Source organism: Apis cerana, linkage group LG8 (genome assembly GCF_029169275.1).
Source record: "Apis cerana isolate GH-2021 linkage group LG8, AcerK_1.0, whole genome shotgun sequence".
In the NCBI taxonomy this organism is placed as follows: domain Eukaryota; kingdom Metazoa; phylum Arthropoda; class Insecta; order Hymenoptera; family Apidae; genus Apis; species Apis cerana.
In genome coordinates, this window is record NC_083859.1 from 10,146,538 (window position 1) to 10,160,801 (window position 14,264).

The 14,264-nt window shown below is 39.8% G+C and overlaps 1 protein-coding gene across 8 annotated transcripts in view; it reads left to right on the top strand.

Moving 5' to 3' along the window:
- Positions 1-14,264, top strand: part of LOC108002596 (uncharacterized) — a 352,190-nt gene that overhangs the window by 65,108 nt on the left and 272,818 nt on the right. For 2 of the 8 annotated variants that reach the window (XM_062078870.1, XM_062078876.1), the window contains exon 3: positions 13,270-13,360. The exons of the other annotated variants lie outside the window; for them this stretch is intronic. The gene's annotated coding sequence lies outside the window, so the exon portion shown is untranslated. The remainder of the gene's footprint in view (positions 1-13,269; positions 13,361-14,264) is intronic. 8 annotated transcript variants of the gene reach the window in all.

Sequence of the window (14,264 nt, forward strand, 5' to 3'; positions counted from 1 at the left end):
TCACCGGGGATTTTCCCATTGTTCCATTTTGAATTTGAATTTCAATTCGAGAGAACCGCTTCTCCTCGAATTTTCTCGAACAGAATCCCACCATATATCAGGAAAGCTTGAACCATCGTCATCATCATCGTCGTTATTATTATTAAAACGTTGGATCTTCTTTCTTCCTCGATACTTTCTTCGAATGGAGAATATCGAACTTTGCCAATCTCCATTTTCTCAAATTTCTCAAACTCTCACCCCTCCTCCATCTCCCAATTTCCCCGCCGATTCAACGAAACGAAATTTTCGAGAGCACGAAGGGGGAAAGGGAAGTTGATTTGATAAACAGCGGCCGGTAATTAAATCGAACATCGGTACAGGGCCGAAGTCAAGCGGGCGGAACAGTTGGTAACTAATGTAAGCAATAACGTCGCTTTAAGCTGGACTTAATGACTGTAACTATGGCCTGGATTAGTCGTTAACTTGGCCGTAAACGTTTCCTTTGGGACCTTTCCACGTACACGCGGAACGGGCTCGCGGAACCCGTCGCTGACCGAAAATGTGTATTCGTCCTCCAAACTGTGAAATACGATCGCGAGAAACGGCGCGCACCTCTGCACGGGATTCCGCAAAACTCCATCCCGACACGCGTGATTTATTCTCGATTTTGGCCTCGAGACGAATTCGAAACAAATCAGTACCTTTTTTCCCGGAGATGGGCAATTCCGTGTCGAATCCAACCACTGTGAAATACGGATCTTAGCTGCTTGCCTATTTCGTCTCCTTATGTGTTATATTTGATAGAAAAATAGTAACGTTCGATTCTCTTGGCTAAACGGATAATAACCTAATATCTACTCGATATTTTCATTCTACTCCTTCTCATATTTTTAATTAATAATTTCACGATTCGATGATGTATATATGATTTTGTAATCGCGATTGAAAATCATGAGAGAAAGACCGATTACACGGAAGCCAGGATCTTAGCTGCTTGCCTATTTCGTCTCCTTATGTGTTAAATATTTGATAGAAAAATAGTAACGTTCGATTCTCTTGGCTAAACGGATAATAACCTAATATCTACTCGATATTTTCATTCTACTCCTTCTCATATTTTTAATTAATAATTTCACGATTCGATGATGTATATATGATTTTGTAATCGCGATTGAAAATCATGAGAGAAAGACCGATTACACGGAAGCCGTCCTCCCCCTCCTCCTCTTCCGGCAACAATTGAAAACACTCTTAAGCATCAACATCCTAAATCCGTTAACGATCGCGCACGCATCTTGGACGAAGCAACGGCAGACGTATCCATTAGCCAGCCGCACATCTCCGGCGAGGAAAATTGCGTTAACCGGCGGAAGCTCGTCGTGACGGGAGAAAGACACGCAGACGGACGGTTGGAATTTTTCCGTCGGCCAGGAAATTCCGTATCGATCGGGGGAAGAGGGGAGAGTGGAGATTAGCGACGCGCAGACCGGTTAATTGTTCGCGTATGAACGAGCAGGTGCCCTCCCCTCCCAGCCCAGGTCGTACGCTTGGCGAAATTGCCAACCGTTTCCGCGGTCGTAAAGAGTCGCGGAAACGCGAAAACAAGCGGTGCATACCCGTCGAAAAAACTCACGGCCCCACCGTATAATATCGTCGGTTAAAAATTATTATTCCGTGGCGCGGTGAGGGGGGAGTGAAACGAGCCGACATTGTCGCCTGTCGTCGCGAGATTCGTTAAATTTTTTAATCCCATCGACAACGTCCGCGCCAACGGGAACTGGCCCCCACCGCCATTAATCTTTCACGCGTTCCATCGCGATGATCGTATCCCGCCGCTCTTTCGGCCGATGTTTGCCGAAAGGACAGTGAGTGGATTGGAAGGACGATCGAGGAACAGAGCGAATCCACGTAACGAGTCGTTGATTTTTCTAAATTCTAAAAAATATGTCACGTCACTTTCTGTATTACTCGGTTAATTCCATCTAATTTTCATTCGAAATTCATTCGAAAGGACGGGATTAATCTTTCGTTTAACCAGGTTTAGAGAATTCGGTGAGCGTGGCATTGAATATCGGAGGGAATATTTTCTGGAAAGCCTCGGGCTACGATTCCACGCTGGTCTTTGCCAATATTTCTTCGCAGCTCACAAGTGTCAGCAGTATTGCGGAACACATTTTCCAGTATTTCTGGAGTTATGCCTGTATCTGCTGGTGGCGCGCGATCTCGTAAATTTCTCGTGGATCTGTAACCGTTGTTTGATACACTTCCAACTTGATAAACCTCTACGAGAGAGTGTACGAAAGAGAGAGAGAGATGGAGAAAAAATGGCGGATAGTAGGCTCATGCTCGATTCATTCGACGTCTATACGCGGAACAAAAGCCGAATTCTTTCAGCTCGGAACAATTTATTTTTCAAGATCGTTTCGCCCGGTCGATATTTCGAAAATGTATCGCTTTGAGAAGAGGCGCAATTTTTTTTCTAACAGTTTTATGAAACGAAATTGTGAAACGTTTTACGTATCGTTTGTGTAGCGATTTATAGAATGATACAATTCTTTTTTTCCTTTTTTTCAGAATTTGATTATATCGCAAATATGATCCTCTCGCGTATGGATCCCCTCGAGGCTCGGTTCGTACCTAACCAATTTAAGCTATCTAAAGCTGTTTAATCCAGCTCGATCCAAAGCAATATATGACTATTTCAATCTATCTCGACATAATGTAGAAACGATTCGACTTAACCTAACCTGAAACAGAACGGATCCCAGTTAATCTAACCGGATCCGCGATTAATTCGGATTAATCCAATATTATTCAGCATTGATCGAACTTAATCGAACTTTATTCGAACGATAACGAGACCTAATTCAATCATTCGGTGATCCATCATATATTTCATACTTCTAGTTCAACTTGTGAAACTTGGCGTAATTGTAACTTAATCTAATAATAAGAGAGATATGATTCAAGTATGATCGTGATTGCAATTCAATCTACAAGTTATTTCGATTCGAAATTCGTGTATTGTAAGTAAAGGAATGTAATAAAAGACGAAATTAAATTTGCGAAGTATGGGGTATTCGATCTATTCGCTCTGTTTCTGACGTGGCCTATCCTAATTTATACCCAACGTATAAAAATATCTAACGCGTCACGCTCGACGAAGTCTATAGGTGACACACATGTACCACTAATATAACCCAATCAAAGCACGAGAACCTGACAATTGTTTGTTCCATGCTGTAGACGACACGGAGTTAACCTGATTAAACTCCGTATAAAATCTGATATAACCTAAAAATCCAACTCGAATACGAAGTAGCGAATTTTCCAAGAATCGTTCCGTTATTCTCGTCTGCGTCCTGTCATCGTAAATTATACCACGGCACGAAAACTATTTCTACTACTCTAATCTATGACAATATCCTTTACCTTCCATCGAGGGTTAAAAATGTACAATGCTAAATATAACACCGTGTACAGAACGATTATTCGAAAATTCTTTGTTCCTTTACGTATCTTCGTCGAAAAACTTTATTCTCTGCGTCTTATACATACCTCTCTTGTACACGTCATATGTAATAACCTAACCTAACTAAATAAAAGAGTCCAAAACATCCAAACGCATAACGTCGATATTCGTACATTTTAGCACGTAAAGCCGAAAGAAAATACCCTTTACCGATACTCTTTCCACACTCGACAATATTAACAATAGAATACTTCATTCCATCTTTTCATTTTTCTCACGTACACAACATCGTACACAACAGCAACTTTCGGTAAACTACAACGTAACGTCGATATCGCACTTTCTAACGAAAGTCAAAGAAACATGTTGCACGCCTTTTTTACCAACAAACATTCGCCCACGGTCCGGAATATTAATAAGATTATCTATCCATTTTTCTCGCAAAGTAACTTTCGGCCACACCCTGCAAAATAACAATAAAACGATTCCAATTTATTCTGCCGCGAAGTCATAGCACGGCTCGGGAAACAATTTCTCGAGCCCGCGAGAGAGACTCCTCTTTATCCCGTTCACCGTGTCTACGTTGCCGCGATATCGATTTCCACTCGAGGCGAACGGGATCGGCTCGCCTTAAGAAGGGAATACAAAAATATGTGCTTAAGCCCTCAATCGGCCCGTCTACGTAGCGATTTACATGAGGAGACAAAAACTTGCTTTCGAGGCATCCCCTGCACTCCTTCTCCCCTTCCACTCTCTTTCTCTCTCTCTCTCTCTTTCTTTCCTACGTTCGTCGTCTCTTTCTGCCCTTCCTCGTGGTGCACACACACTCCGCGTACGCGGAGTGCGAACGCGGCGAAAGGAAGAGCTGGCTCAGCGAGACTCGCCGCGCAGTACTTTGCATTTTACAATGGCAAAGATATTATGTAAAGCGTTCGCGTGCACACACGCACGTTACGAAATTTCTTGCTCGTTCGAAGAAAGCGGTGACGGATTGTTCCAGACAATTCGTTCGATTGTTTTCTCGAATAGTTTCTTCCTTGCACAAGATGGATTTTTGAATCGAGGTTTTTTTTTTCTTTTTTTAATTGCGTTTAAGAGGTTAGGTCTCTTTTTCGCCTCGAGAATGGACTTGATACGAATGATAAATTTTTTCGATTAATTGTTCCGTTGTTATTTATATATGGTACGTGTATATATCATTATTATATTTTTAGATGCAAAGATTGGATTTTTTTTTTTTTTTTAGAAAAAGAAAGCGTTTATAAGTATGTATAACCTGTATAAATTTATAAAAATGTTGTACGAGTAGATAGATGATTTTTTTTTTTAAATTTGAAGAAATACTCGTAAATTATCGATAAATTATTTTACACAAAGGGATTAATGATTCTCTAGGGCTTGGATTTTGAATATCGGTAAATTCTCTCGATTTTTAAGTGAAGCTCGAGAGAGAGAAAAAAAATTTGAAGATGTTTTTTTTCTATTAATGAACTTGCTCAAATAATTGTTCCCTTCGTTATTTACGCACCGATGTTACACTTTTACAAGCGAAAGTTGTAGTTTTTGCGATCAAAAAGTGATCGCGAGAATAGATTAAAATGTCGCGTCCTATGTAAACTCTATTATTCACTCTTCAACGCAATTTATCACGGACGAGTGTATAGCGTTGATAAATTTATTTATTACTTCCGGGAAAGACGTGAAATCTGACGTGGTTCTTTTCTACCCGTTATTATCGATTGCTTTCATAATCAGGCTTACACTATCCCTACCTTCTTTTTCGTTTTAATCTATATCTCCGTCCTCCATCCAGGGCATCAGCCCCGTATCACCTCGCGTCTTTACACACACACACACACACACATTTTATCGTATTTAAAGATTCATAAATCGTTGCTTAAGCTTTGTGCACGTGCGAAGCCAACAACGGAGAAGATGCTTTTTCAAATTATCAAATATTATATCCGTTTAACGGTCCTTAAAGGTCTCCTGAAAGGGAGGCGTGGATAAAACAGAGAGGAAAGAAGAAAAAAGCGAAAGAAGCGGAGAAAGATATAAAATTCCCCCTCCCAGTTGCCAATTACACGAGCGAGAAGAAGACAGGAGTCGCAGTGGTGCAGTTTCGTCTGAAACTGAATATCTCGCAAAGCGGTCGTGTGCAACCGGTCGTACGATGCACGTCCGTATCCGCGCGCTTGGGCACTTAAAACCCTCCCTTTCGCCCCTCCCCCGTGTCACTTATCCGCCGTAACGCTTTTAGACCTTTCCCCCTCCCCTTGTCTGTGTACAAAGTGTCTACGCATACCGTTGGCATTCTCTAAGCTGCGCGCGCGTTACATGCTCGCATATGGAAATATTCGCACACAATCTTGCTTCTTACGTGTACGGACGACACGCCAGGCCAGACGAGGCCATTTAAATTTATTTTTTCGCTCTTTCCTTTTGCCCCGTGTGTCTCCGCCAACGTTTACCCAAGTTTGGAACGGGTCCACCGACCCGTTCCAGCCATGGGACGATTGTTCTTTTGTCTTTCGCTATTTTTCATCCTGTCCACGCCGAGATTACGGAGAATTAGGGGAGAACCGTTCTTCTCCTTCCCTTGATGCTTTATGGGTCGGGTTAACTTTTGGCTCGCGCGTTTTATCCGCCGGATCGATGATCGTGGGTTAATCACGCGCTGGGATAACGGTAAGGTTTGATTATCCAGCGAGAAGAAGGAGAATTTGTTGAATCTAATCGCGAGTTTGATTGGAACGTGGCCTTAATACAGGTTATGTTTATAGGAGAGGAATGTTTGGTGATGAAGAAAGGAAAGAAGAAGAGAAATTCGTAAAATTCGTATTCGTTCTATGTAACGTTTGATCGTTGGATCGTTCGATTTTTGTAAATAATTTGTCGAGTTTGGATAATCGAAGTTTGAGGGAAGTTGGCCTACAACGAAGAGCGTACCTAACTTCTCTAACAAAGTCAAGTATGTATCTTCTCCAGTCTTCCGGTTCAATGGAACAAAAACATGTTCCACTCGTTCCTAACTTATCTTTTCAGCAATTTTTAAATAAAGATTAAATATTTTCTATTAGCTTAATTGAAATTTATAAAAGAGAAATCGCATTAAATTACTTTTAATTCTAGTCGATCATGAATAATCTCCGAATCGAATTTTTTGATTTTTGTTGTTTTCGATTTTGTTCAAAATCAGCATTGATATCACGAATATATTATATGCTGCGCAAAATTACTGAAATTTAGAAATGTGCTCTCACACATATATACATACACCAAAATTTTAAACTACAAAATTCTCAACTTATCTTTTCAGGACACAATTTTTAAATATACAGATCGCTCAATTGAAATTAAGAAAAGATAAGAATCGATATTAATAGCTCTTTACCGCGCATAGAGTTTCAAAATTTGTTAAAATCAGTATTAAAATCACGAATATACTATAGGCTGCACAAAATCACTGATATCTAAAACTCTCACAGATACACCAAAGTTTTAAATTTTGAAAAATACTCGAAACGAATCGAATTGTAAGAAGAAAAGAAACACCTACGCTCAAGCAGCTCAAAGACATAGGTTGGCACAATGGGATCGAACGTTGCGAAAAGATGACGCTCTAGACCTCTAATTTTAGTGGAAAGACCAACTTTTTTCTCCCCCTCCCCAAGCAAAATTGGACAAATTTGCCAACCAGACTAGGCTCTAATGGAGTCCCAAAATCGAGGCAGGTTTCGGACCTGTGTAGAGTTAATGACAGGACACCGGTCGGCCAATTATTTAACCAATTATTTACCCGGGTCCGGGCAGTAAACCGGTTTTATCAGCAGCTCCTCCATCCGTGGTGCGACTCGCAATCGCAAACAAGCCGCGGCGTTACAGGGAGGGGGAGGAAGGGCGGAGGGAAGGGGACCCGCGCGCCTCTTCCCGCCGCGTATCGATTCCTCGCGTGGTTACTCGTTGCACGCGTGTACACAACCGTGTTACCGTCCAACCGGGCCACCGGGTTATCTATACGGGCCGTTTTAACGCGGCCCATTGTTCTTAGTGAATCGCATTCCGCAGATACTGTCAGTTGCCGTTGTCGCCGCTCCCGTTCCTTGTTATCGCCGATTATATCGAGCTCGTTACACGTGACGTTATGCAGACCGACACGATTGCGGAACCTAATAAATAAATCGCGAAAATAATAATCCTGCGCGAAAAATTCGAAAATGCTCTTGGAGAGGGCAGTTTTTCGACTTAAGGAAGAGACAATGGGATGGTAGAATTAGAGGGTGTGCAGTAGGTCAATGGCGAAGTTAACGGAGTCGGCTTCCAAGAATCGTGTTTTAGCTTCGATTTTTAGATTCGCGATTTCGAATGTTATTTTAATGTTTATTTGACGTTTCTTGTAGAGAGTTTGAAATTCACATTTGCAACGTTGTTTCGAAACGAAGAATTACCTCCTCTTCCCGTTGACTCGAGATTGAGGCAGATTCCAGAGATTTCTCTCTGAAGAAGGGAGTGTATGTTAAATTCCATCGGCCGAATCGCGTCGCCGAGTTTCTGTTCGCTCGAAGATTGAGAATCCCGGATGATTCAATGGGTCCGCGAGCATCCTCCGCCGGATGGAGGAGGATAATGTGTGTCACCCGGTTTCTCTCGTTCCCCATTGTGCGCACCGAGGAACTGGGAGGGTCCTAGAAACACTCGTCGCGGATTTGTCATCGTAAATCGTCAGCCGGGATAATCCTGAAGGGAAGGGGAGTGGGAGGTGGATGGCGTTTTTCCGGCACTGCCTTCACCCGGCACACATTTCACAATTAGCCTGGTATTACGTCGACAGGATTAAAGGCGGACGCGAAAGGTTGCCGTGATTCTCCCGTACCCTTAAACTCCGCCGCGCCGTTATTTATGCGCCGACTCTCCCCTCCACCCCCTCCCCCTCCCTCTAATTAAGTTCACCCTGTAATCGTTGTAATCCACTTTGCTGTTGGAGAATGCTTTGCGCGATTCTTAAGCTCGACTTGGATACCCGTGTTACGCTTCTGTAGTTCGTAATTTATACTCGAATTTTGGGATGCTCCTCTTCTTCTTCTTCTTCTTCTTCTTCTTCTTGAGAAGAGGAGGTTCAGAGGGGTGAAGATGTTCTTGCGGTTCGAGCAGGTAGAAATTTCTTGGATTGAATAGGTAAATTGAAATAACAGGTTTGATGACTCTTTTATGGATTATGCTTAAGATTAGAAGCGTCTTGAGAGCTCGTTAACGTGGAAGAAGTTAAGTTTAATCTTACGCTGCTTAGAATTGATTAAGACTCTCCAAAAGATTGCGTATTTATTTGAGCATCATTCTTAGAATATGCTTCTGAAAACTCACAATTTGAATTTTTTACTCCATTTACACGTTTCTGCCTGTATCACGTGGTCCGATTTTCAGCCAATGATAGAAAATCATCGTGGACATTTCTTCGTTCATTGTCCCGGTCATTTTTTCTTTTTTCATTCTGGCAATCTGGGGAATCAAGGATAACAAAACTCGAGAATCGACGATAATTGAGAAAAGATAAAGGGGATTTCGCGTGACGGGTATGCATCGAGCGTACGCCGAGATATCGGCCGCGGCTTTGTATTCGTTACGATATTCAGCAGCTAGAAGTTTGGTAATGATATTAGAAACTTGGATAATCTGTTAGTTCGTTATCACCCCCTCTCTCTTGCTGCCTGGATTTTGTATTTCGTTCCTAGAGTCCTAGAGTCCTGGAGCAAGCTCCCCGGGTTGACGTTTTATTTGCTCTCCCCCCGCGAACTTGTAACGTACGTGACTGTTGGATTGTAAAGGGTTGTTCTTATTGCATCTGGGACCTCCTTGTTCCCAGCCTCCCTCAGACTTCCGCCTCGCTTCGGAATCGTAATTTCTAATCGTATCTTTGCACGATCCATCTCCATCCGTTCCTTCTTATTTTAATTTCGTAATTATTGCACGTTATATTCACATATAAATATTATAATCAATAATAAAGAATAAATAAAGAATAAACAACACAGAGCACAGTTTCGAACCGTTCTTCGAAATCGAGCAAATTCCAGATCCCTGCCGGATTTCGTAATATTGCGACTCGCCATTAATCGAGTAAAATAATAATATTCCCACTAGATTCAAGAGAAGATTCGAATCCCATCCCCGATAATCCAATAATTTCATTCCCATCGATTCGCATTCCATCGTGGTCGAAATTTATTTAAGTTTCCTCGACTCGCGTTTTCCGCCAGATTTCTCCACAGCTCTGCCACCACCGCTCCACACTCGAGACTTCCTTCTCGATCGTTTCCTCCGAGAAACCCCCATCCCCCCCGCGATTCTTTCATTTCACAGCCGCGTCCGAAAGTTCGTTTCGGCCGCAACTCTCTCTCTCCTCTCCCCTCCTTTTGCATAAACGCCAGCTCCACGTTTCAATATCGCGGCAACTTGTAGAACTAATATTCCCCGATGTGCGCGCATAAAGGGTAGAGCTCGCATATTTACCGTGACACAATTTTGGTAAATAGAAACGATGGAACGTGTAATCGGTAGGATCGTTCCCGTTTCCACCGCCTCCTCTCCCCCCCGTTTCGAGGATCGATTCGGATTCCCGTTTAAACTGTTTCCAACGTTCTTCGACAAACTTCCTCTTTCCGCGTTACGCCCCCCCCCTACCCGTGTAATAGGCCAGTTTCCAGAGGATGTTGGATAAAAGTTATTTCGAATTGCGAATAAATTGAACTCGCCGCCGTATTTTTATTATTTTTGTTATTCGTCGTCCCGGCCGACTTTTAAAAACGGCGGGAAACTTTTAAAAATCTTTCAAAAATAATCGTTTTATGGGCGAGCAACGAGTTTATTTATAGGGGGAATGTAAATGACGCGATTGAAATAATATTAATCTCTATGGTGGTTACATCTGATGGTATCGAGATCATTGGAATCGATAAGGTTTAAATATTTATCTCGCATAGATATGCATATCCAATTTCACGTGTTGATTAATATTTTCGTATCTTGTTTTTTCCGTATCTTTTTTTCCCCCCTCCCTGATCGAATAATGGAAAGTACACACGGGTGAAACGGGGAGGGGGATAAATTTTATTTCTTTAATAATTGTTTGAAAAACAAATAAAACCCAATTCGCGTTGAACGCGCGTCAATCCCCCTTGCTTTTCGCATCATATTTTTGATGAAATTAAATTTCTTTTGTCATTATAAAGTAATCGAATTTTATCGCGCACGGAATATATTTCATTTCGTTGTTGCGTTTTTCAATTTTCCATTATTCACGAACTTAAGTGGAAGTATTAATCTTATATCGAGAAGAGATTTTGTTAACGCTAGAATTACATTGTAATGTGTGTATCGAAAAATATATCGCGTGTACCATTTTACGAGCATATTTTCGACAAATTGTGATCGTTAATTTCGAAGAATTTCTCTGGAGAAAAATTCCAAGGTTCGAAATGCGTTCAATTCATTGTTTCTCCCGTATCCCGTATATATTTATATTTAATTATATTATATTTAATTAATCTCGAATCTCGAAGAATCGTTTTACACGTTCCAAGATCATTTTACAAACGTGATCGTATATCGGTCAGAATTCACGTGTTTAATCAGAGGCAGATAAATATTTTAAGCGACGATTGTTGGACGAAACATTAATTGACAAGAGTCGACTAGCCATGTAATTCGCAGAATTGACGTTCAATTTTTAGAGCTGCGCTCGCGAACAGATAATTGATAATCGATTCGATTAGATCGATCCATAAATTGGTCTGTAATTTCCTGTTGTGAATGTACTTCCATACCCACGGAAGTTTATCGAGGATGATTAAGTGTATACAGTCATTTAATACGGATATCCACTTTAGCTTATTAATCTTTTATTTCTATATTTACTTTCTCTCTCTCTTTTCCTCTTTCTTCTTTTCTTGTTTATACCTCTTGAAATATACAGACAATTATATTCAATATTGCATATGAGGGGAAAAAAATGTGAAAATATTCAAAACTTTTTTGTAAAATTCTTATATATCGTATTTTCTTCGTTTTCGATATCTAGACTCAATCTTTCGGATTTATTTCACAACGTTTCTTAACGTTAATAAGTTTTTTTTTTAAGTGATATAAATATTACGACGAAGATACTCTAGCGATACTCTGCTTTATCGGTAGAGTTCTATACTGTTTATTACGTGCATCCGTTGTCTTCGATGATGAGTTTTCTCGACAATAATCTTATAAACTCATTTTATTTTAATATACTCGTGGTTTCTATGCTGATATTAATTTTTGTGTATCACAATAGAAAGAATTCGGCACAACGAGAAGAAATTTCTGAAATATCCATCGAAACATGCACGAAGAAGTATTACACGTATATACAAAGTTGATAGAAGACTTGTGGATCAATTTTGAACCATGGCAAAGACAAATCGACTTCGTGTTAAAACCGAATGTAATAACAAAGAATAAAAATTCCACAACGTGGAATTCTTTTATTTTCAAACTCGAAAAATTTGTAGGAATATTCGAATACACGCGAATATTTTTATAAAGAGTATTTTCCACGTAGTAAAATACTATTTCATTTAATACAAATATTACGAACGTACATTGACGCAATAAATTTTATATTTTCGTTACGGACAGATATAGATCGACTTATTTCAACAAAATGTACTGTCCAAACATTTTTGACATTTAATGTACGTCAATATGAAAACATGACAAACTCCATTACGACACATGTATTTTTAACTCGCATCAATCGTCAACACGCACAATGCTGCTCGAAAGCATTACGATACTTACCATTTTCATTTTCTGAATTCTTCTCTATAAATTATCAATATTTTATAAATTTTTATACGAATATTACGTTTAATGCAAACACCTCCTCCCGCCCCCCTCTCATTCGAGCGTTGAATATGCGAAAATATTAAAATACCCGTAAGGCCATTCTTCAATAATTTCCCTACTTAAAATCGCTGAATGCAACGATTATCCCAGTACTTCAACGGTGAAAAGCCTACTCCCCCTCCCCACGGAAGTTTCCAAGTTCTCCACTTCCCTCTCCCCCTCTTTTTTTTTTTTTCCCCCTCGACTCGAATCCACCGTACGTATTCCTAACCTTCCTTTCATGCAGCAGTTTCACCGGCAAAAAGGGGATGACCTCGCTGTCCTTACGGACAAAGAATGCGCGATGGCTCACGACTAAGGGCCGTGCAGATTGAAGTCGCGTTTCCATGAAAGCTGCTGTCATTTACTCCGCGACATTTGAAAAACTGCGTGTCGAACAAAGGTACAAAGGTGCCCCTTTCAAATTGTCTAATGCCTGTACGCCATTGCGCGAAACATCGAAATTTCGTCTAATAATATTCGCTCTGAGATCTTTCGTTTTTTTTTCTTTTTCTTTTATCAATCGTTAAAGCGTTGCTCGCTTCAATTTCTCGGCTAAACTTGGGTTATTTTGAAGGAATTTTGTTCAGACATGGAAAAGTTTTTAAATTTGTTCGCAGTCTCGAACTAGTAGTCTTATTATTTATTGAGAAATATTTTTTTTAATTATTGCACGAGAGTTCGAGGTAGTTTAATCTTTGTACAACTTCGTTTCTAGAATTATTCGAAATGTGTCAAAAAATGTTATTAGGAATAGATAATATAAATTTCGATTAAACGAAACTGTATTCATTCAAGCTATAAGTTTGGGATCAATAATAGCACGAAAATATAAAATGATTAGTTAAAAATCCGCTGTTGTTCCGTTATTCTTATTGTTTCTTTTATTTTTTTTGCTTCAGGTAAGTCGATAACCATAATAATACCATTCCAACTCTCTTCACTCGGATCCAGATGATGGTCCATAGATTATTGAAGGGTTGGATTACATCGGTGAGTCATTTATGATTATGAATCTATTTAGAAATAGTATTTGAATATCAATGAGAAAATTGCGCAGAAGCGCGATATTAGAGTGGATTATACACCGTGTGAGGTCTCCAGATGGCCATTGACGAGGGTAAATAGGAGGGGGTCGCTAGGATTAACTTTCTATAGGGAATAATCTTGTTGGAGGGACTCGTGAAAGAGCCTTAAAACTAGTTTTAACGTTCAAAACTGATCTTTGATTACCTAATTCAAGTCGAATCAGGACTCGAGCTATTCTATATTTTCCACAACGAAGCTTTCGCCATCATAGAAATACTTTTTCCCCTCGTTATTGATTAAAATCAATCATTTTCATCCTCCATATCGTATAATAATAATTAACCCTTTGCGTTCCAAGCCTTTTTCGCTCGGTCGAATCCAGTAATTTCACGCGATTCGAATCCACACGTTCGATGCGTTTTCTTACTAGCCAACTTGAAATGATTTCACGCACAAATTAAGGCATAAAACTTTTATATTTTAATATTTTATGTATCTTTACATATTAAGAGAGAAAATTTATCGAATATTAAAGTCTGTTATATTATTGTTTCGTGTTATATTTTATGAAGCAATTACCTAAAATGAATTCTCGATTTGTCAGAGCAAATAAATAGGCAATAGTACTTTTCTAACTTTTTTAATTATTCGTTTTATTTCATTAATAAGTTTATCGGTAAGAAATAGTTTAAAAAAATATAATGGTTCATTTATATTCGAAGATACTTGCAGATTTATTGTGTCTTCTTTTCGATATTATTCTTATTTCGCGCCCTCTTATTCCATCTTTATCATTGCTTTCTCTATCGTTAATTTCGTCATTCAATAAGGAAAAATCAAACTCATCTTCTCTCTAATCAATTTAAAA